This window comes from Cupressus sempervirens, chromosome 1 (genome assembly GCF_028749045.1).
Source record: "Cupressus sempervirens isolate cs-2001-9-10 chromosome 1, ASM2874904v1, whole genome shotgun sequence".
NCBI lineage: Eukaryota > Viridiplantae > Streptophyta > Pinopsida > Cupressales > Cupressaceae > Cupressus > Cupressus sempervirens.
The window spans coordinates 5544689-5569938 of NC_143118.1; the positions used below are offsets into that span (position 1 = coordinate 5544689).

The 25250-nt window shown below is 33.2% G+C and overlaps 1 pseudogene; it reads left to right on the top strand.

The window, feature by feature from the left end:
- The first annotated feature begins 301 nt into the window (after positions 1 to 301).
- Positions 302 to 7801, top strand: LOC149575858 (serine/threonine receptor-like kinase NFP; annotated as a pseudogene).
- Positions 7802 to 25250: the final 17449 nt, after the last annotated feature.

Sequence of the window (25250 nt, forward strand, 5' to 3'; positions counted from 1 at the left end):
GAATTATGAGTGAAAATCTAGAATTACAACTTAGGGCAGTGCAAAACTAGAAGCAATTCCACATGGGGTACTAGCCCTTCTATTTGATTGCAAGCTGGAAAAGGTTGAGGTGAAGAATGAAATCGGGTGAAGGGCAAATTTGATTGAAGACTGAGATTCAAGAAGCCTCGCCATTTCAAGAAAAAGTAGATTAGTAGAAGAGAATTGAAAATATTTGAGGCTAGGCAAGGCTTGGCTATTCGTTCAAGCTAGCTTGGTTGGATTCAAATGCAAAGGTTGGAAGACTAGGAAGGCAAGGATAATGGGGGAGGTTAAGTTCGATTTCAAGGTAGTGGCCAAGAGCAAGGCTTTCAAGTTGCAAAGTTCACATCTAGGGAAGCCATTGAGGCCAAGGCAAGATTATCCTAAGTGCATGAAGACCTCATCCTTTCAGGGTCAGGACATCAAGTACAAGCAAGTTCGAGTGGTGATGAGAAGGTTTCCAAGGACAAGCTCAAGCATCCAAGGCATCACTTTATCTCAAGGATTGAATATATTTATAAGATAAGGTTGATGAGGTGGCACTCTCATGTGCATGCAATCAAATCATGCCAAGTGTCCTATGTTCTCATTGGTTGACAAATTATTGTAATTTTCTCATTGGCCCACAAAGTTGGTGCCCTCATGTAATTGGTTGAATAATGGTAACCCTAATTAAGGTTTGTAAGATATAATCTTGGCCCTTGATTTTGCCTCTTGATCTCTACTGTCGATTGTACATTTTGGCCTCTAAAAAAAGGCCATTTGCTCTCATTTGTAATGGTCAAAGAAAATTCTTGCAAAGATAATGCCAAAGATCGCTATTTCTTTCTCATTGTTGTGACTTGTATGGTGATTAAGAGCTTTTGGTATTGTTGCATGGTTTCTAATTCCACGTAGTTAGAATAAAATTTCCTTTCAAGTTGTTAAAGTGGATTGCATTTCAAGTTGTTAAGTAGAGAGTAAAGTAGATGGATAGTTGCATGGTAGCATTGGTGGATGTTGATAGGAATCAATAACTAGGCCACTAGCATCCTAACGGCTTGTTGGGAAGCCTTGTGTGGTAAACTAGTTCTTTTTCCTTGAATCGTCACATCTATGGAGGTGGAGCCACCGGTAAACTTTCATTAGATTCGATCCTCATCCATTCGTTAATCCTTTCATTTATAGGAGTAGGAGTAGAATAACTAGTAGTGGAGTAATCGAAGTTTAGAGAAGAAAGTTAGAGAAGTAAGTTAAGTACCAGAGCACACTCATTCTCCATCACCATCACCATCAACATCATCTCGCATTCACACTGAATCACCATCACCATCATCCCAAAATCTGATTCATCCTCAAAAGAAAAGCGTAAGGCCCCCAACGTGATTATCGGCAAATCACATCAATAATTGAGTTAGCATCCACAAGTGTAAGGAATATTGGAGTTATGCTTATGTCTTCATAAGTATTAACTTTTCAAGAGAGGAATTGTGTGTTTGATACTCCGTATTAGATATTCAATTGCTAATATGTTATGTAGTGGTACGAAACTCACATCAACAAATTTCAACCCTGCTCTCTTATAGGGGGATTAGAACCCTTGTTTGTAGCCACTGGGTTTAAAGAATCTAATAACCCTAGTTTTTAAGAGAATCTAATGACATTGGAAAATATAAGAATAGATGCTGAAAATGAGACACAAATTGGATTCCACCAAAATGAGAAAACAATGCACAAATCTCATATAACAATAGTACCACAACAACTGGAATTACCTATGACAATCAAACACAAACAAACACAAAGTAAAATCAAAATTTTGTCTTGCATACCTATTTACTTAATGCAAATCTGGAAAAACACATGATGCTATAAACCTCATCACAAAACCAACTAATATCCACCCTAATGTCATCAAAGAATGCCTGATAAATAGCAGTTCTCTGCAACAATTAAACGACATAGCAGGTCGCGTACCCACACCTAGTGACACCCCACAGAGGGCCATAGCAGCTTGTTGGGCAAGGATATAGGAGGGAAGTAGCATGTTGGCAGTTGTTTGTGCGTTACCCTTTGCCTCATCACCATAGCAGCATGAAGGAAGCAGCACAGTGGCCACCACATACACATTGCCTGGTGTTGCACTTGGAGAAGGAAGTCCCGCAAAAATGAACAGTCAGGGTTAGCGAAGTCATCTTGCATAAGCCTCGAGCATATTTTCAGCCGTCGATGCAAAAAGTGAGCCGATTTTCTTCAAAGAAAGTATGCCTTCAGTGTAACAAGTGAAAAAAAATATTCTAACGATTATGTAAGGAAGCAAAGGTGAGCGGAATTGCTTCCTACACTAATCTTTGAGAAGATGATTATGCAAATTCAACTAACTATTGCAGAGAGCTCAAGAAATGCATAATAACATAATCAAAATAACAATGAACACATAACACAGTGATTACCGTGGGGAAACACTTCTAGGAGAAAAACCCCACCCTCCAAAACCCACACAATGTATTATCAAACTAAGATGATTACAATACACTTGCAATACAAGTTCTTATAGGAGTGCATCACCACAAATCAAACTCAGAGAGACTCCTTCTAGCACCAGCCTTGCAAATTGAACTCAATTACACAAACACCTCCTCAAGCCCTCCTTCTATAGTGATTTTACAACCTGGAAATCACTTGTGGTTTTACAAAACCATGGGCAAAAGTATCATGCCACATGTTACTCATTTTTGACATTTAGATTTCCAATATGGAAAAACAACCAAGTTAAAATAGTGATCTCGTCCACAATTTTGTCTCTTAGTTTAGACCCTCATAAAAGTCATAAAACAAGCTAACTGTGCTCAAAAAATGGCCCTCCTATATTCTACTATGGACAAGGAACCTTTTGGTATTTTATACACTCTTTTCCAAGATATAAACAAGTGGAAAACTTCCATAAACAAATTTTGGAATTTTCTAGAAAAAGATTGCAAGGTTGAGACACATGTTCTCAACATTCTCCCACTTGTCAAACACCTATATGAGCATCTGATTATCCTATCATCCTACGAGTTCTAAATCATTAGATGAAGAAGGAGAACCTAATCATGAACCTGAACCTCCTGAACTTGAACCAGATCTTGTTCGAAGATCTACTAGACAAAGGAAACCACCTGAAAGGTATGGGTATTCTCCTGATGATTGGAGATGCATATTCGCATTGAATGCTAATATTGATGAATCGAGATCTAGCACCAACCTTGCAAATTGAACTCAATTACACAAAAACCTCCCCAAGCCCTCTTTTTATAGTGATTTTACAACTTGGAAACCACATTGTGGTTTCACAAAACCATGGGCAAAACTACCATGCCACATGTTAACCATTTTTGACATTTACATTTCCAATATGGAAAAACAACCAAGTTAAAATAGTAATCCCGTCCACAATTTTGTCTCTTAATTTAGACCCCCATAAAAGTCATAAAACAAGCTAACTACGCTCAAAAAATGCCCCTCCTATAGTCTACTATGATAGAGCACCTTTTGGTATTTTATACACTCTTTTCCAAGATATAAACAAGTGGAAAACTTCCACAAAGAAATTCTGGAATTTTCCAGAAAAAGATTGCAAGGTTGAGACACATGTTCTCAACATTCTCCCACTTGTCAAACACCTATATGAGCATCTGATTATCCTGTCATCCAATGAATTTTATTCACCCACGCAACATTGGCAGATAGCTTTAAAAGTAGCACCATTACATTGATAATCAAACATGATACATCTTGTAAGAACCATCAAAACTTATTTGGGTTCTCATGCAGGTGATCCAAGTGTTGGAGGAGAATGTAAACTGAAAGATTAGTACAAATATTGAACAACAAATAGTAGATAAACTTATGTTAGTCATGCTAGTAGATAACTAGGAAGAACAGCAAACCAAACAATGCAGTGTCCCAACCGAATATACTAGACTACAATTTGTGGTATACAATACAGATGTTAAATATCTTGTGTTTATTAGAGGCTATTGCAACAGGCTATTTTTAGGCACTTAGGAACTAGCATCTTTATATGCAAAAGAAGCTATTATTACAGAAATTAGTATGGCTGGAAAAATTCAAATATGTAGAACATGTTAATACAAGTTTTGTCATCTTTTATGAAATAAATAGCATAAGCCATAAATTTGAAAGGAATCCTGCAGAAGAATATAACAATATGGAATATATCTCACTCAAATATCAGAGGCATGATAGATGAAAATCAATAACCTGCAAGTTGCTCAAGGTCCCCTACAAATTCAGCAAGATGATTCAGAGGCAAAGATAGTATTTCATGTGTCCTCTCTCCAGACCACATTAAGATCAAAGCACTCTTTCCATCTCATCCAATTATAATTCCATTCTATCTAATGACCCTATTATGCATGACAATAAAGAGCCTAACATCTCTCCTAAAACCAAATATTATCTTAATCCTCTACAAGATCCAAATAACACTTATGAAACCACAAAATAACTTAGCACCAAAACATGTTCATGCAAAAGCTTTATATACTACTATGTCATTCAATCCATCATCCTATCCAAATACATTTTCCCTTCTTTTAATCTTGATTATCCTTTGTATCCTTCATCACATATTATTCATTCTATCTATGTATTCACATCCCACCTTTGATCTGATTACCTTTTAGCTTTCATAAAAAGCTATCATTTACAAGCTTACAAAAATTTCCATTGTTATAGTTGCAACCAAATGATCAAGAAATACAAGTTCAAAGTGAGGGCTTAACATCAAAACACATTCATCCGAAAGCTTCATGTAATACCCCCAATAATGAAATCTAATATTAAATTTAAAATATTTAGAAGGATATTTATATAATTGCTAATTAATTATTAGATAAATAAATATTAAATAAATCAATCATGTTTACATTAGATCGATGCTAAACTTTTGACAGCAACCCACATATCAAGCATTCAAGCAAGTATACAAGAAAGAATAGGACAATTTACAGTGTTCAGTAAGTTAGATTCACTTTTGTGCATTAATCTAAAGTTCTATGGAGTGTGGGTGTGAATCTATTAGTTACATTGCATTGCTTCTACTTTATTTAGGCTTACAATTTCATCTCTCACAACACGAACAAAACCATAATCAACAGAAACTAAATTTCTTCAATTATCAAGAAAAAAATGATGTAGAAATTTCATCCAAGTGGATATATGATCTAGTATTCTTTTACACCTAAGTAATCTTCCATATTTCCTATATTTATGATGTGACGGGTTAAGCCCATCTGTTACATCTATTTTTTGATATGGCTAAAATGAATCGGACTTCACCTTGGATAAGTATGGAACCCTCAACCTGCCAGGGATTAACCCTTTGGCTTTGTGCATCAGGCATTTGATGAAACCTGCTTTAGAGAAAAACGTAATGTGAAACGAAACCATCCTACTCTTGTCATATAGCCAAGATTTATTCTAGCACCTAGAGAAGGTGTCAATGCCCAAATCAATAAAGGGGTCAAAATGCAGATGACAGATGTGGTGCAGGAGGGAGATACCCATAAATCTGTCAGCCAGGAATATGGTGCTTATATGGAGGATTTGAGTTTTGGAAATGGTTTGAACCAATCTCGTTTCCTAATGCTACAATGTGGTTCCTGTTTCTGAAAAAACTCGTATTAGCTCTGCCTCATCCATCTTCAGGTACAAATAATGGTTCTCATTGTTTGGGTCGCCTGAGAGTGAGGGGTATTGTTATAGGGGCTCCTTTGGGTGGGGATTTTGCTTTGTGCATCTCTTGGTTTGTCAGAAATAGGGCAGTCTTGCATAAATTAACAACTAAAAGTACTGAAGAACCCAACAGCCTTATAAATTTGGATACTACTGAAGAATTCAGTAGCCCTTCAAATTTGAAAGCAGAGTCTTTTGCAATGAAAGGCATCCCACAGGAGAAACTTTTGAGAGTTTGCAGGAAGCAACACAAATTTTTAGCCCTTTGAATAATATTCAGGGCTCTGTTTACAAAGGTATCATAAAATGGTAAGAATTACGCCATACAGCAAATGAAATAGGATATGTCCTAAGAGTTGAAGATTTTGCAAAAGGTCAATCACAATAATTTGGTGAATCTATATGGATTTTGCATCGGTTCAGATGACAAACTTTCAACCATATGCAATTGGTAATAGTAGAGTTTATTCTCTGAATACATGCCTTTACAGAGATCTTGGGACATGGGAGTGTAGTCCTATCAAATATGAGGATTGAAAAAATTTGTGGATAGATATTGATACACAAAATGTGGAGACATATGTGCACTACATTCCAAAGTGCCTCAAAGAAATGTGATTGCATAAACGTCGGTTATCAAACTTAGCAAGGCAAAGGCACACTATAACTTTTTTGAGGCATTCTGTCAAATAGCTTGCCTACTTTATCATAGCGAATTCCCATTCAGCATCAGATTTCTAAAGAAGTAAGAATAAGTGATGCCATATTGAGTCAGAAAAAGAGAACCAAACATTTCATACAAAAATTGTTTATTGGCTATCAAATACTCTGTAGTAGATCAGGTTCACCATTAAATTTGTAGACGAAAAATGCATTTTTTGACTGGTAAGAAAATAAGGCTTGGCATCGAACAAACTAAGCTAGATCAAATCCCTTCCAGGGGTCAATAGATAGAAGAGATGTATCAAAAAGTATGATCTGAAAATAAAAATCCATGCCCATAAGACCTCAATAAAGAAAAATATTATTATTATTGTAAATCCATGAGGACTTGCCCTATGTATGTTGTCAATAACCAATCCAAGAAGCATCTACGAGTAAGACATTACATGAATTGACTATGAGAACTTCTGGATAGATTAAACATACACAACTAAATCTAGAAGCTCTCAAAACATACACAGTTAACATATACAGATAACTTTTCACAGCTAAATCCAGAAACATACAAAACATATAAAGTTTACTTCAGAATCTCCCAGATGGACTGTAGAAAACCTAATATCTTTAACATACAGGAAGGTTTTACCCAATAATTTTTTATTCCAATAGCAGAAATTAGAACAAAACAGAAGAAAATCGCTTGAACAACTTTATAGAAACAAAATCTAGGCTGCCCTGCGATTCTGTTTAACTGCTTGAAGATGGGTGATCTATGAGTATGTAGACAATGGCACTCTATATTTAGAGGGCAAATCTGTTCAGAACAACGTTGCTACTTCTGATCTGAGCTCTTGGAAGAACAGGTTGCAGATTGCCTTGGATGTGGCTAATAGGCTTCAATACATCCATGAGCACACAGCACCTAGTGTTGTTCTGCACAAGGATGTTAACAGTAGAAACACTCGCCTGGATAGCTAAAATTGCTAATTTTGCCATGGCCAAATTAGGGATAAATGTGTGCACACACCAGAATACCTAGCAAATGGAGAAGTTACCCCAAAGCTTGATGTGTTGCTGGGGCTGATTTCTGGAAACAAAGCCACATTTCTTGAAGGGAAGCTTCCATTAGGATGAAATGTAGGCCTGCTTTGGACCCAAATTAAGGCCCTCATGGAATATATCTGAGCTAAATAGCAGAAGCATGATAGATGAAAATTAATAACCTACAAGTTGCTGAGGGTCCCCGACAAATTCAGCGAGAAGATTAATAGGCAAACATAGTATTATGTATGTGTCCTCTCTTTGTACCAACCCAAGTCCCGTATCGGAGTCTCTCTGTAGGAGTTTGCCAATAACCCCCCTTTGACTTTGCATCCCCCCAATAATCATAACAAGACCACCTATGTGTGGTAGAGCAGCCTTCAAAGCATCGTGTTTTACTCTTTGAAGAAGCGCTCCACTCCCATCCATCAACAGATCACATGTTGTTGGATCCACACCCACCACATCTATGACTATGCCCTTTTTCAAGTAGATTTTTCTCCCCTCCATATCTTTGCTAATAACTCTAACCCTAATTTGACTTGTGAGCCAGGAGACTAGTCATGGGAAAACACTTACATTCTTACAATGCTCTTGAACCCTGATCGTCGTCATCATCTTCTTAAACTTATCCACAGAGGGAGCGAGAGTAGCTCCAAGCCCCAATCTCAATGGCCTCTTCACAGCTTCATAATTATCTTCTACTTCTACCCTCTTCACTTTCTTCATTGGCTTGGTGGGGTCGAATTCATTCACCGATTCCACTTCCGCTTCCGCTGTCTCTTCATCCTCCTCAGATTCTTCATCTTCCCATGGCTTTGCCCCTGGCTTACCTAATGGGTTTGATTCTCTATCTACCCATGCCCTTCCCTTTCGCTTACTATAAAATTTTGACGCTAGAATAAATGATATTTTGCCTAAATTCCATCTTGGCAAATTAGCAAATTTTTACATAAATTTACATTTTTGCTGCTACTTATTGTTTATATAGAGAAAGTAGGCCCCTTTAACACAGCACTAAAAATAGTCACTCCACATGCAACTGAAGTTGAGCAATATAATAAATCTTAATTTACTTTTAAAAAGTCATGCTTCATATTTTTTTCACATTTTCTAATAATATAAAAGAAAATTGGTTAGTTACATCAAGGGGCATAACCTACAGTGGCAAAATGGGGAATGAAGCATTGTGACCATGTTAATGTTAAGTTTTTAATATTAAAAATTGATAGCCGACTCAGTAACATTAATATATAAATATACCTTCTATATCCCATACAATTACCAACTTTCATTCAATTTTAGTTTAATTTGTGAGTTGTATTCTTCTTCCCTACTTGGATTAGAACACTGCCTGTAAGAAAAAATCTCCATTTTGCTTAGACCAGTTAGATTTCACAGGTAATCACTATACTGCTACACACATACTTTTGATTCATAGTGGTGAGTAGAAAACATCCATGATTTTGGAGTTTTTCTCTTTTATGCACTCTATTTGTGTTCTGCAACTTTTTAAAAAAAATTAAAATATAAATTGTTTTGCATAAATTAAACATTTGTATTTTCACATTGCAATCTTATAAATATGAACACGAATTGATTAGATACGTACCAACAATTTAAGAATCCACAAAAGTTTGGGCAATCATCTTGTACAAGAGAGTGGCGAGTACTTATACCTGTTAATGGATACCAAAGGGCTGAAATGAGAATTGCAATATTATACTCCTTTAAACAATTGTATAGATCACTCAATGAAATCCAATTCCAAAAAATAGAATTAGGAAAAGTCGGTTGTCAACCAAAATATGCAGTTGAAGTGTTTCTTAGTTTGAGAACAGTCTGAGCATATCACAACGTTTCTACATTTCAATCAATAGTAAGACCAATTATTGCCCAAACCACAGTATCCAATATGCAAAAATTGTCTATTACAGTATACACACTCTAATTTTATAGCATAATATGTTTTCTATTATGTTCTGAACAGAATAGATCGCCAAGACATTAGAATCAGTAAAAGAACAACAAAGAAGTGGAATGTATCAACTTGTCAAAATCTTCTATTAAAATGGGCTTAACCTTAAAAAGCATGTAGAAAAAGCTATCCCAAATTGGCACTAGACTGTAAAAGGTTGTAGATTGAATATTAATTAGTTTAGGGTTATGGATGAGTAAGGTTAAATTAGTGCCCTAAATATAAAATTAGAGTATACTTTAGGGTTTTGTGTATATAGAAAATATTAGTCATATACTATAGCTTAGATATCTTAGGTAGTGTTGTACAATATTAGAATGAGACATGATTATCATTCTTCAGCCACTAATTTATTATTGAAATCAAACACATAAGAATGCTGAAAATCAAGTTGCATTATTAGGACCAATTGTGTAAGGGAAAAATGTTATTCTATACAAGATTCTAGAATAAGAAATGACTAGAATCCTCAAAAACATATATTCTACAATGTAATGCAAACCCATTTATGAGGAAAACCATGGTCAAGCATTGGCTTCTACCCTTTGAACATAGGAAATGACTTTTTAAGCAATGGAACACACATTTACATATGTAGTTGTTGAATTCCACTACGCTACTTAAACACTGCTCACTACACCAATGTGCAACAACTACAATTTTACCCTACAATCCCTTCTTACAATGCATAATTGAAGAAGACAAAACTATCGATTGCAACTTGCATACTAAACTCTTGCCAAAAAACTTTGTCAAATTTACAAAAATACCATATCAAACTTATAGAAAAGACATGTCAAAAGCTATCTTTCTCAGGAAAGAGTTTGAAATAAAAGCATCATTCATAGTTGATTTCTATTAGAAAAGAAGTCAGTATTGTAATACTCTACTTAATACCATTTTTGTACTGTTACTAGAAAGCATGGTTGTCACTTCTCAATCATAATATTTATTACAAATGACAAGGACTAAAGTTCAATCAGAGCTCCTATTACTTTATTTCTAATAAGACATTTAAAGTATATCACAGTATTTTCTTACAAAACTTGATCATAAAGTTGATATATTTATTTCTTAAAAATAAAATTAATAAATCATATATTAATATTAGAATTATTTCTTAAAGTTATATTTAGCAACTCAAAAATCTATAATGGATTATTACATGTAGAAATAATTATTAAAACTAATTTTAATCTAATTTAAAAATTGTGATTTTTGAAGTGATTCTTTTGATTGATCTTTTACTATTATGTGTCAATTTACATCTATTATTTTTCTTTGAAAGATAGATGTGTGCTAATTTTAAATACATATGTTCTAATCTTGAAATAATAAAAGTAAAATGAGATAAGATTTAAAATGTTCATGAATACCACACTAAACAATTTAAGATAGGATATCTAATAGCCTATCAATATAGGAAAACATTTAAGTTAGGATAATGAAAAATTCAAATATATTACGATCTAAAAATAAGAAACATTTTATTATTATTCTAGATCATACTATAAAGAAATTTCTAAGATTATAAAAATTAAGTGGTACCACATTCCTTTTTCACTTCTATACACTCAAATGCATCTTTGGTAAGTATATGACTAATATTTTCTATGGGCTAATATTTTATATGACTAATATTTTCTATTTAGAGTATAGTATATCACTAATAAAATTAGAGTATAGTTCAGGGTTTTTTGTATATTAAATTTTTTTTTATCTTTCAAATAGTGATAGATTTAGATTAAGATTTATATTAATCTGTATTTTAATTGTCTATAATTGTAATACAAAGATAGGTTTTGTCTATAATTTACTATGAGAAAATCATATTTATTTATGAAATATATTAATCTTTACTTTCATAATTTTTAATAATATATAGCTCAATATATTTTACGTTTTATTTGTTTGTGAAAGATTACTAATTTAAATCCTATTACTTTTAATGTTATCACATTCAGATTTCCTAGAATGCCTCGTCCAAGACTAAATTTTGAGAATGAAGAGCAATGAAGACAATATCAAAGAGAATATGCTCAGAATTATATGAGATGACGATGTGAACAAAGGAATAATTCTCAAAGAGAGGAAGCTATAACTCCTAGAAATGATAAGCAACAAATACAACACAGAGAATATGCACGAAATTATGTGAGACAACAACATCAACAAATGACTAATGTAGAAAGAGAAGAAGAAAGGAATCATCAAAACCAACTTGATAGAGAAAGACATGTCAAGCGTAGGGCAACTATGACAGTGGAAGAGATTGAAGAAGAAATGAGACAACATGCAGATAAGATGAGAGCACATCATACACAAACATCTCAAGATAACCAAAATATAGTGAGAAGAAAAAACAAAAAGATCGATGAGCCTAGATGAGTTGAATGAAAGAGAAATACAACTATGTAAACGTGAATCAAATCAAGGAAAAACTCAATCTCATGAAAATTGTGGGTTTAGTTCCAATGGGATGAATTCTATGACAATAGATCATGTTCTACAAACACCAACTGATCGAGTAGAGGATCTTATGAATGTTGATTTAGGCAATTATAATTTACAAGAGGAATTCACATCACAAATAAGAAGACAAAGACAATTGAAAAGAATGCAAAATAGAATGGATAAGGGACAATCAATACTATTCAAAATAATAGGATTGACTTGAGGACATTACAAATAATGTTTCGAAATGGACTAGATAAACTTGCTATGCCGAGTATGTGCTACATTTGTCAAGAAAGTTGTCTTTCAATGAAGGTTGCACAGGTCCCTGAAGGCCCTATTTGTCATTGGTGTCAAGAAGAAAAGAATGAACATCAATTTTCAATATCAAACAACATGGATCTTGGTCCACAACCATCACAACTTTCTAATTTAACAGAAATAGAAGAAATGTTGATAACACGTATCAACCCCATTCTTGAAGTTACACATGCAACTGGAGGTCAATTTAACTATAAAGGGCATACCATAAGTTTTCCCCAAGAAGTAAGAGAAATAGCCAAAATCTTACCACATCACATAAAAGATTTGCCTATTATCATTGTTCGCAAGAAGGATCAACATCGAACAAGTTATAATTTTATAGTCAATAAAGAGAGGGTTTACAAAGCACTTCAATTTAAAATAAATCATGATAGGTTCTATAGAGATGTTCAAATTAATGAAAATGACTTAGTGAACTTACATCCAATCCAGATGATAACATCTTTGATCAACTAAACTCAGTTCATATGGAATTTGATTTGGATGCAAATGAATATGTATTTGTGGGTCCAATAATGGAGATGGATCAAGGAAATATTGTCAATCATACTACATCAATGGCCTCTAAACCACCAAGTGTACGAAGATAGATGGAGCTAATTCATGCATGGATAAATAACCCAAATGTAGATCCTAGTTCACTAATTGATTGGCCAGGAATTGGAACATCTCCAGTGAATGAGTATGTCACAGAAGGATTACTTGATATGGCTTTTCCAACACTATTTCTAGATGGACAATGCGATTGGATCGAACCAAGATTGAGAAGAGTCTATCTTCATGAATTTTTTTAAGCATTTACTTTGATATAGAGATCATTGCTTTGGATGACACCCATGGTTTAGGTATTATATGATGAATATGATCATGCGACATCATGCACAAAATTCATTAGCAGTATTTGCCAAAAAGAGCTTGCAGGATATGCCAATCACAATCAATGAGTTAAGAGAACATATGGAAAATGTCCCTCACTCACATCTAGCAGATTGCTTATGCATTTTGGTGCAACTCTAAGGGGTACAAGGTCTTATTGGGAAAAGTTTCGAGCTGAATTAAGTGATCTCTTGCATCAAATTGGAACACCAACAATTTTCTTTACTTTGAGTGCAGTAGATATGTATTGGCCCGACTTGCATGCATTAATGCCAGGAACAAAACCATCTAATCCACAAGAAGCACAAAAATGGCAATGACAAAATATTATTGACTACCCACATATTGTTGCATATTATATGCATCTAAGATATACAATGTTTTGAAAGGAAGTACTACTAAAGGGAATGAAAGTAAAAGATTTTTGGTCAAGATATGAATGGCAACACAGAGGATCACCACATGTGCATGGATTCATATGGTTTGAGGGAGCACCTAACATAGACAACCTTGATTGGAGAAATCATGATGAAATCAAGATAGTTCAAAAATATTTTGCTTCTATTACACATGCATGGAATCCAAGGGAAGATCCACATCAACGAAACATATAGGTATGATACCAATTCTTCTATAGGTATTCAACATATATTATGCTTATTTTTCTATTTTACTTAATAAAATATGTTATTTCTTCAATAATAGGTCCTGCAAAATTTTACACATCATCCATGCCTTTGAAATACACAACTAAACCAAGTAGACTTCGAACGTGATTATGAAGAGTTACTCAATTGTGTTGAACGCCATACAATATGCAAAGAGAGTGCTTGCCTTCATAAAAAAAGAGGGAAAATGGTTTTTAGGTAAGATATTTATATAGATTCATATTGTTTTTACTAAAAAATGAAAAATTAGTGTACAAGCTAATAGTTTTCTTTATTATTTAGGTACAATGCACCATGGCCATTACATTTGGATGGATCAAGATTATTCGAAGATCCAACAATAGGAGATAAAATATATGAACTAGCGAGAAAACACACATAATCGTACCATACTTCAGTTGTGGAGAGAAAATGTAGATTGGCAACCTATGCTTTCAAGACATGTTGTAATGAATTATATTGCGAAGTATGTAGCAAAAGCAGAAAAGAGTTCTGAGACATATCATCAAATGTTGGTAAGACTTGCAAATGTTGAAAATCCAGATGAAGTAGCATCAGAGGCATATAAGAGACTATTAACTGAAACCCTGATTGAAAGAGACATTGGTGCACGAGAAACATGTCATATGTTATTAGAGTTTCGATTAGTAGAAAGTAGCATAGTATTTGTTATATTAAATGTTTCAAGAGAGGTGTTCAAGCCAGTGATAAAGAATGAAGAAAATGATGATGAAGCTCACTTAAAACTTTTCATTGAAGGATATATCGATAGACCATATGCAATGGAAAGTGTCACACTAATAGATGCAACTAGATCTTGGACATATAACTCTAGAAGAAAATGAGATAATAAATGGCAAGCAAGGATAGTGGTAGCTATTGTGAGAGTGCTTCCAAGATTTACAAATATTCCTCCACAAAATTCACAAAAATGGATTGATTTTTGTTGGTCAGAGTTATTATTATACAAACCATTTCATAATATACAAAGAGATATTGGAGTAGACGATACTACAATTGTATCCAATTGGGAGTCCCTTAATTATAATCCATGGCATGTGGATAGGCGGACTATTGAAAATGAATCTGAAAATAATGTTGAAACTCATGATGATTCTAAAGATGAAAATGAATTACCAAATAATCAAAGTATAATTGAGCATGAGTGGGAGATAATATCAAAACTGCATTGTGGACAAATGATGGATCTAACAGAAATAGATATGCTGGGAAGAAGAGATATCGACAGACAAAATCCATGGAGTGCAAAATATCGAGGATAAGAATACACAAATAATGCAATACATTTTATCAGTGCTATGAAACAAATGATTTACTTATACCTAAAGATATGATGATGAGTATATCATATGGAACTTTAGGTGCTAAGCAAAAGAAAGCACTTGATATTATTATGACACATTATAATCAAGGTGAACATGTCATGCCATTATGTATGATAATTCAAGGAACAACTGGAACAGGGAAATCATATCTAATTCAATCCATTCATCAACCTCTTTATGATGCATCAACACCACAACGTTCTCCCCTATTATTATTAGCACCAACTGGAATTGCAACTTTTAACATAGGTGCATCAACAATTCATTCAACTCTAAGAATTCCTCTTATAAATTTTTTTGACTTACAAGGTACAAGGCTCACAACATTACAAGAAGAAATTCAACATAGTAGGTACATATTAATTGATGAAATGAGTTTTATTGGTCAAAATTTGTTACAAAATATAGATTCAAGATTACGTCAAGCTTTTCTAGAAAATTCAAACATGAATTTTGGAGAAAGATCGATTATTTTAGTAGGAGATTTGGGACAACTACCTCCTGTTAGTGACAAACCACCTTATGATAGTAATGTTCATGCAAAGTTATTATGGGAAGAGTTTAAGACTATTGTTACTTTGGATAAACTATTCAGACAAGAAGGTGAAAGTGAAGACCAACAAACATTTTGCCAATTACTCACTAATATACGAGATGCAACTCCAACTATAGATGATTGTAAATTATTAATGACAAGGACAGATGATTCATTGCTGCAAAATGATAAAGAGGAATTTGATAATAATATTCATCTATTTGCAACAAATGATAATGCTCATAACCATAATAGAAAGAAATTACATTCACTAAAAAAACCAGTTGCCCACAGCATTGCATCAAAAGAAGGAAGTACTAATCTGGGGGTAGATCAAAATGATGAACTAGATATTGAATTATTACTTGCTAAGGATGCAAGGTTCATGTTAACATCTAATTTATGGATTGAAGTAGGACTTGTTAATGGAGCTCTAGGATACATTTGAAATATCGTATACAAACCTGGAAATGCCCCACCAGATCCACCAACATATGTTATGGTTGAATTTGACAATTACTCTAGAATTCCATTTGAAGATCGAGCTCCAAAATTAATTCTCATTTCTCCAATATAAAGAGGTCACACACGTCTATTGCCCTTACGTTTGGCTTGGGCATTAACTATCCATAAATCACAGGGATTAACACTTTCCAAGGCAACAGTTGACATTGGACTGAGAGAAAGGACAGGACTAACATTTGTTTCTATATCACGAGTTAAGTCTTTGGATGGACTGTGAATTTCACCACCATTTTCTTATGATCATTATGAAAAGATGAAGATAGGGAAGAAAGTTCTCAAAAGGAAAGTAGAGGAGGAACGACTGAAATCTCTAGAAAGAGATTAATTGTATTCATTGTATATACTATAATTCAATATCTATAAAACATAATGGATATGATAAGTGTCATGCTTTAAAAAGAATATTTCAGATTAAAAATTTAATAGATTTCAGTTTTACATGTTGCGCTGCAGATGCTACTAGCTTAGATATCTTTATACATCTATCTAAAACACGTCGAGAGATATCAATCTTGAGGTGCCCATCTATTCTCAATAACTATTTATTGAAATAGGTGCCTCGAGATTGATATCTCTCGGCGTGTTTTAGATAGATGTATAAAGATATCTAAGCTAGTTTATTATTTACTTTTTCTTAATTAGTGAAATGTTGAAAAACAACAAGTGCAGTAGGTTATATTAGGAGGACTTTACTGTTGATTAAATTTTGAAAAAAATAACAAAATTATATTAAAATATTTTAAAAGAACAATAAATTAAATGTGAAAACTTTACTACAATAGAAATCAAAACTATAATGAACTTATTTAAATTATTTTTTAATTTTAAGTTTAGATTTCAAAATTTATTAATATTTATTCATTTTAAATTTGTAATCTAAAATATATCTCTTTACTATATAGTTATCATAATATTTTTTTCAAGTGGGGCGTAGTGGTATAGTAATTTGTTTTAGTAGTATAATAATTTGTTTTATAATAATAATTTTCATTTATTTAATTTGAGATTAGTTTAATAATAATTGTAGTTGAAATAATAAAATCCTAACTATAAAGCAAAGTTTAATTGTAACTGGTTATAAGAATAATTTAATCCAAATGCTATTTAGATTACTTTAATGGTTGAATTGATATGATTTTTTAAAATTTATAGAATCAATAATAATGTACAATAATTTTTATTATTTTTATATAACAATAATATCGTAAAAATAATAATTTGGCTAATAGGCTATTTGTGGGAACTTTGTTCCTGAAAATTAAATTTTTGACAAAAAATTTGCAAGTTGGTGGGGAAAGTTGTCAGTTTGGCCGAAATTTTGAAAATCCTTTCCGTTAATTTTTTATTGGTCAGTTTTTATCTCCCTCCCCTTTTAACTCTTGTATTGATATTTATTAGTTGTTATCTCCACTTTTAACTGTTGTTTTTCTTTTTCTATTTTCTAATTTGTTCACGTAAGATTATATTTTAAATATCCACTTTTAACTATTGCTTTTCTTTTCTTATTTATTTAAAAAATAATTACTTGTGATCTCCACATTAGATTATGTTGTGATCTCTACTTATTAAACTTTTGATTTTTTAAATTGATTTAGGTTTTAGTTTTTAAATTACTTTAAATTATTGTTCTATATTAGTTTAGTTTTTTCTTTAAATATTATTTTTTCAATTTCTATAATTTATTTAGTCAATGGAATATTTGTTAGAGATGTTGTTCTTTTTCTTTTTCTTTTTTTTATTTGTCTTATTAATTTTTCATAATAAATTTTTTGATGGGTCTTTTTTTTAAATGATTATTTTTTTCATATTTGATTAATTGAATTTATCTATAAAATCTTGAAATTGTTGAACATGTTTCTTAAGCAATATTCAAATTTTATAAATATTGTAAATTTTATATTTATGTTTTAATCTTCAACTTTTTTCTATTAGCTATAGAGAGTACCGAAAAAAATCAACAATGTTCACCAAGTATCAAAATAGAGGCATTGCCTCACACCAAAACAACAGTAGCAACTATACAAATATACAATATTATGAACAACAAAGCACTAGACAATAGAGGCACTAATGTTATATCAGGGTAGGTATCCACCCATGCGGTCCAACCCAGTGGGCCTTCCATCCACACAATGTTCTTTCTTTCTTGGATTCGGGCCAGCATAATGATCTCCTCCTTCCTAGAATTTTGGTTCCTTCTTATCACCTGGTTCAATCTCCAACAAGTGTTCTCAAACATCTACAGATCATCCAAAGTCCTATGCCATTGATGACCATACTTGAGCTCATAGAAAAAGAATGTGGCTTGACCATCTTTGAGAAACCTCCTAAGCTTCTTCTTCTCTATCATCATGGTAATTTGAATCTACAAGAAGATTTTAAAATATGTGAGTTTTCGATAACACTCAGTAAGAACCCTTGGCTTACCTTGATATTTTTCCTCATTCTTGCACTTCCAAATCTACCAAAGAATGTTAAAAGATAGAATATTCTAGAAAAAAATAGCATCCTTACGAATACCTTTAATATAGCCAATAACAATTTGAATAATATTCACATTAATAGGATAAACAATACCAAAAAGTCTCCATAACTCTTTAGCAAAAAGAAAATCAAATAAAATGTGTCTACCAGAATCAGGCATCTTGCAAATATTACAAATATCAGAAGACTAAATGTCTCTTTTAATCGACAATTTATCAAGTAAAACCAACCACTTAAAAAATTGAATTTTAGGTTTAACAGGGCTTTTCCAAATGTTATCCAAAAGCTTATTCCAAGTTTTAACATCAAAAGAATAGTACCAAAAATTGTTAAGATGATCTGTAGATATTATTAGCTTTTAGCTTGTTTAAGATGATACCATCTGGCCATTTGCATTTAAGGTATCTATGCGAATCCACATGGAAAATGATAGGGATATCCTTAGCAACTTGTAAAATCAAATTATAAGTCCTTTTATGAGAATCGGGTAAATTAAATCTGCACTTGAGATCCACCCAAGGAATAAGAGTGTCATGCTCAAAATTATCAGCAAATTGAATGATACCAGTCTTAGCCCAGAACTTAGCAGAGCAACCCTGGTAGAGGGCGAGGGGTTTATCATTTATGCTTAGGTTCCACCAAATGGACCTTTCACCATGAATATAATTATCATTATATAATTCCTTATTGGTAATAAACAACCAAACATGCTCCCAAGCACACCAAATGGATTTAAATATGGTAGAACCTTGAACAACAACCAAGAAATTACCAACAATCAAATCACAAAAAGGGAGATTCTTCCAAGAACTAGATTTCTTTGGAAAACCTCTCTTAATGTTATGTTTAACAAGAACTTTTGAAGGATTGTCACCCTCCAAAGAGTGAAAGATCTATTTGGTGGCAAGAGCAATTCCTTGTAGTTTAAGATCTTTTAGCCCTAGCCCTCCTAGGGTCTTATCTATATGACACCATTCCCATTTAACACTATGAAATTTTCTATTACCTTTGCCATCCAACCAGAACAAAAGTCTAATAGCCTTTTGAATTTCAAGAATTTGATAATCACTAAACATCCAAGCAAAAGAATAATAGATATTATGAGAGGACACAAGTTTTTGACAAACTTGAACTCTCCCAACAAGAGACAAATATTTGTTGTGCCATTTATTGAGCTTATTCATTATCTTAGCCTTAACCCAATCCCACATATCGTAAGAGAAGGATCAACGAGTAGGGTATACCAAGATATTTAACAATTCTATTAGGACCTCCCCATTGATAATTATGTTGAAAAAACCAATTAGGAGGATGCTCATCCCACCTCAAACAAATAGATTTCACCTGAGAGATGTGAGCATCAGAGATGGTGCAAAACATATCCAACTTAGATTGTAGATTTCAAAAATTATTATCAGTGAGCTCAAAGAAGAGACCAGTATCATCAGCAAATTGGCTATCGATAAGATCTTCATTGTTATGGAGGTAAAGACCTCTAACTTCCAAGCACATAGTGGTATCCTTGAGGATATGGTATAAAGCTTCAGCAGAAATGACAAGAAGAGAAGGAGCTAATGGGAAACCTTGCCTAATAGATCACCTGAGGGGGAAAGTATCAAAAAGAGAACCATTAATCTCAACTTGAGCAAAAGCATCTCTAAGGAGGATTTGAACAACAAAAGTAAGAAGGGAATCCAAATGATTGAAGCATCATAATTATAAAATTCTACTCAACCCTATCATAGGCTTTCTCAAAGTCAAGGAGCAATAGAGCAAAGTTTTGATGAGAACATTTAGCCTAGTCCATGGATTCCCAAGTCGTGATAAGGTTCTCTAAAATATATCTTCCTTTAATGAAGCCAGTTTGAGTAGAGCTAAAAAAACTTAGGGAGAATGTGGACCAACTTAAGGACTAAAACTTTTGCCAAAATTTTATAAGACACATTAAGGAGAGTAATAGGTCTCTAGTTTCTTATAAGAGTTTTATCCCCATCCTTGGGGAGGAGCTTAATAATTCCCCTGTTAATCTAAGAACCAAGGGAACCAATATTTATGGCCTCGTTATAAATATCTAGCAAGTCTTTACTAATCCAACTAATATTGGCTTTTTAGAATTCGACAGAAAAACCATCAGGCCCAGGGGCCTTATCATCCTTAAGGGACTTTATAGCCCCAATAATCTCATCAACAAAGATAGGTTTAGAAAGGGATGAAATATCAATCGAGTCAAATTTTTTTGAAATAAGAGCCTTACATTTTCTTCTAACATCTTCAGCTCCCCTAGTATCTTTAGAAGAAAAAAAATTACTATAATAGTCAGCAAAAGCCAAAGTGATACTAACAGGGTTTGAAATTTCCTGATTATTAATAACCAGCTTGTTGATAGACTCTTTAATTTGCTTGTGCTTGAGAAGGTTAAAAAATAATTTAGATCCTCTATCCCCATGCTGAAGCCAATTGGCTCTAGACCAAATTTTGGCTCCTTGGATTTTGATCTGTTGGTGTCTACTCAAAGGATCTTTGGAAATAAGGACCTTATTCATTAGATCTGGGTTAGAGGAATCCAACTAAACCTCTATCTCGGCATTCTGAAGATCAGAGTAGAGCTACTTTTCAATGAATCTATAATCTTTGGCAAACTTTTGCCCTATAGTCTAAAGAAAACATTTCCAAGATAGAAGGTTAGCCTTCCATCTATCAATCATGGAGGAGTCCTTAAGATTAAACAAATTAATATTCTTGATAATTTGAATAGCACAAAGAAAATCCTCATCCTGAAGAAGTTTAGCATTTAAAATAAACTTATTACAGGCAGGCTTCTGTCTAATGGGAATAGGGTTGAAACTAACACGTGTGAAAATGGGGTGATGATCAAACAACGTGGTAGTAGTAACCAAAATGACATTACCATTGTGATCAGGAAGGAAAGAGAAATAGTCTTTATTCCCATAAAAATGATCAAGTCTAGAATATATCCTAGCATGACTCTGCTAGAAATTAAACCAAGTGTGCCATAATCTAGGATTACTATCTTTGTTATTGGCCAGATGGTCAAATAAATTCTTAGAATAAATAAATTTAGACCGGTGAAAATTTTCACAATCTTTCCATATGAAAGGATTGCCTCCAACTTTGTCAATTTGGGATTCAACCATGTTAAAATCCCCCCCAAATAGCTAGGGAATATCAGGAAGGGTGACAAGCCAATTCCAGAGGGAGATTCTACCCTTGGCATCATTAGGAGCATATATAGAACAAAATCCCATTGGTCTATTATTAATACTTTAATAAACCAAACGGCCCTTTGACAAGGGGAAACACCATTATTAGTAATGAAAGAATCCCATTTAGGATTAACTAGGACAACAATGCCTCCTTTACCCCTACTATGATTAGAATAAAATTTGATAGCATCAGGCCAAATATAATTAAGATTGGTTTCAAGAGTGAAATCGATGGATTTGATTTCTTGCATCATGAAAATATCAACCAAATTAAAGGAAGTTAACAAATTCTTAACCACAAATTTTCTATCAAGAGACTCAAGTCCCCCAATATTCCAAGATAAACAATTCATTGAGAACCAAAAATAGGAGTAAGACATGCATCATCTGTAGAAACAATGCCAGAGTTGTCACCAACTTTTTTAACCATGAGTTTATTCTTGGATCCAGGAGGCCTCCCAAGCCTTTTAGAGGCAAGGTCCTTATGTTTAGGATCCACATCAAAATCTGAAGATTCCATATCCATATTCAGAGTTGAACCAATAGTAGGAATAACTTCAAAAAAATAATCATCCTCTATTTCTTTAAACACCTTTGGCGGCAATTTTTGAAAATTTGAAGTAGCCTTAATGGAGTTATCAATAGGGGATGAAACAACAATCATTTCAGTGTTTTACAAAGAGATAGCGGAAGGAGGAGGGATAGAGATAACAATGGGGTTATTTGGCTTTGATTTGTTAACATTATTCCCTTTGCGTTTCTTGTTCCTAACTAAGGTAAAACCGTCATCTAATTTAGGACCCAAAGCCGATGGGGGTGGTGGAACAAGTAGAAGATTAGCTAGAGGTACGCTCTAGATAATAATCAGAGGTTTAGGGACTTTTTTTGAAGATTTCTTGATAGAATAAGAAATAACTAAAGAGTTAACTAGTGGATTAGGGTTATTGATAGGTTTAGCTGAGGGTTTCTTAATAATGGGACAATCCTTACTGAGGTGACCCTCCTTCCTACATAGAAAACAAGCATTTAAACCTCCTAAGATTTTGACAGGGAAAACAAAACATTCATTGAGCACATTCACAATGATCTTGGGAGGAATTTCTTTACGAGGGAGGAGCGAGATGAGAACCCTAGCATCCATATGAGAGACAAGCCTGACCGTGTCATCCATTCTTATAGTTTTCTCCAAGGGCTCTAATAATTGGGGCAACTTCAACTTTTTTACTTTTCTATTTTCATTTTTTAAAAACTTATATTTACATTATTTAATGTCCATTCTACATTTTTCTCTTAAATCTCATCTCCTATCGGTGCACTCGTTGCATGTATAAAAGCATGTGACTGCTAGTATAAGAAATTTTAAAAATTATTATACTATTAAAACAAGTGGCTAGTATAATAATTTGTTTTATAATAATAATTTTCATTTATTTAATTTGAGGTTGGTTTAATAATAATTGTAGTTGAAATAATAAAATCCTAACTATAAAGAAAATTGTAACTAGTTATAAGAATAATTTAATTAAAATGCTATTTAGATTATTTGAGTGGTTGAATTTATATGATTTTTTAAAATTTAAATCAATATTTTATATGAATTATATTGTATAATGTATAAAAAAAATTATTTTATTTTATTATATAATAATATTATCTTAAAAATAATAATGTAAGAGTAGTATATTGTGTGTGATATAATATTTTATAAATTGAGGGTGCTTCCCTCTTTAGTCTATTCAAATGACTTGTTTTTATGAATCTTATAAAATTGAAAGTATTTTTCAATTTGTGAAAATTAATTTAAATTGTACTTTAGCTTCCTTAAATATTTAAATAGATAGAAGGTTAATGAGAGGATTCACATAACCATCATTATATGCTAGTAAAAATATACTCGATTAAAATTAGATGAGATAAATGTCAAATAAATCATATAGAAAATAATAATGTTTTTGAATAATAAAGTAGCCAAAACAAGGGGGCTGGCCCTTACACAAGACAAATTGGTCTACCACTAGCAGATTACCAACCAAACAAAATATTACCCCCTAAGATTGCTTATCAAATCAAAAACATCATTCGAAAGAGCATAATAATAATATCTACCAGGCATCCTACTAAGACAACCTGTAACAATATTTCTTTTAAGTTAAGAGTTTTTAAACAAAGGCAATAAAGCCATAGAACTGACTAAGTTCAAATACCACCAAAACAACAAACACATTGTAATGCCCCGCCAAGGGATCCAAAAGAATTAACCTAAAGTTTCACTAAGTTTTCTAAACATTTTTTTATTTTTTTTTAAAATAAGAAAGTATAACATACACATCAAACACATAGTAGCGGAAGCAATAACATGTAATCATCGACAAACATACATTGCAAATTACATTTCTTAAAGATCCCAAGACGTTGAGTCATGTTTAAATTTAATTAAATCTAAGTCTAACAACTATCACATACAAATGAAAGAATAATCAGAAAGTCCCATGTCCATAATATACATTTATTCTGAATGCCTCTCGGCAAATAAATTCGGAATGCTCAATCATCCACTGTACAAGTCACAGGGTATGAAAGGCTTAAAAGAATATACATATGTAAAGATAAAGATATAACATCCTCAAATCCATGATACAAAGTATAATAAAAACATATGAAACGATTCCCCATACATGATACATCCATACATCCATAATGATAAAACATCTCTCATAAAATCTAACCATCCATCATAATAATCCAAGAACATAGTGAAGGTAAATGCCAATCACGAAAACTCCAGCCACGGTGACCATGGAACGGATCTCAATGGTAAGAGTAAAAGCACTACCACCCGACCGCGTGGAACCTAAATGGTCCACTCCCACTGCGCTGAGGAGATAGTCTCAAGTCCCAAATAGGATAACAAAACCTATAATCATAAATACTCTCTAAGTCCACGAAATCCTATAAGTATGCTAACTCAAGGGTTCCTAAAAAGATTGACATCTAAATCCCAGAGGTACCACAAGACACGTAGGAAACCTAATATGCAAGCGGGAAAGTGTCATCGCAAAAGTCACGTAGAAGTTACCCGAGCAATCCCTTAGGAATCTCGGGTCCCTACTGATCCTGCGGCCACTAGTATCCTCTCGTACTGACGAGGCATACTATGGAATGCAAGGTCGTAACCAAGCGTCCTCTCTACCCCATCCTAGCCTTAACTAGCACTCAAGGCATGGGAGAGAACATACAATTATCTTGTTAGGTTCATTTTCTCTCATTTAGTGTAAATGTTTTCACTTATTAAAAATGACTTACAATGGGTTTCTCAAGGCAGCCTCTTAGGGCTCCGACCCCCATTGCAAGCCACTTCCCGACTCTACACATAGATAACCTACCCTAGCT